This window comes from Cynoglossus semilaevis, chromosome 1 (assembly GCF_000523025.1).
Source record: "Cynoglossus semilaevis isolate Cse_v1.0 chromosome 1, Cse_v1.0, whole genome shotgun sequence".
Classification (NCBI taxonomy): domain Eukaryota; kingdom Metazoa; phylum Chordata; class Actinopteri; order Pleuronectiformes; family Cynoglossidae; genus Cynoglossus; species Cynoglossus semilaevis.
The window spans coordinates 2,889,232-2,889,850 of record NC_024307.1 but is presented as its reverse complement, the minus strand read 5'-3'; positions in this window follow the sequence as shown (position 1 = coordinate 2,889,850).

Here is a 619-nt window from a genome sequence, read left to right as displayed (position 1 = left end):
GAAGGGGAGAAGAGAGGAGGGGAGAGAGAGAAGAGAAGGAGCGAAGAGAGGAGGGGAGAGGAGGGAAGAGGAGGGAGCTGAGAGTCGACAGTACAGGGGAGGCTGAGGAGGAGAGATAGAGCAGCACTCATTATCAGCTATGGCAGTTGAGAGTTTAGACAGACATGAGCAGCTCCTGGTCAGCATCAGTACAACACACACACACGAACACACACGAACACACACGAACACACACGAACACACACGAACACACAAGCAGTGTGGAAAAGAGGTTTGGAACAGTCACCTATTGAGACAAGGTTTTCTGTTTATACAGAGGCTTTGTTTCTGTGCGTGAGTTTGTTGTTTATTTGCTGTATTCTCACCCTCCAATCAGCGTATCCACAGCACTCACTCTAAAACCCTACTGATCTTAATTTAATTTACTGTACTTTAAATTTTTAAAATGGATATACTCGCCCAATAAAGAGAAACTAAAATTACAAATCAGTGAATTTTTCCAACTGTAGCAAAAAAAAAAAAAAAGATATGAAAAATGAAATAAATTTCACCTGCTGCACCCAAACTCCAATAACTCCTCAGGGACCTGCCCCCTCCTGCCCCCCCTCCTGCCCCCTCC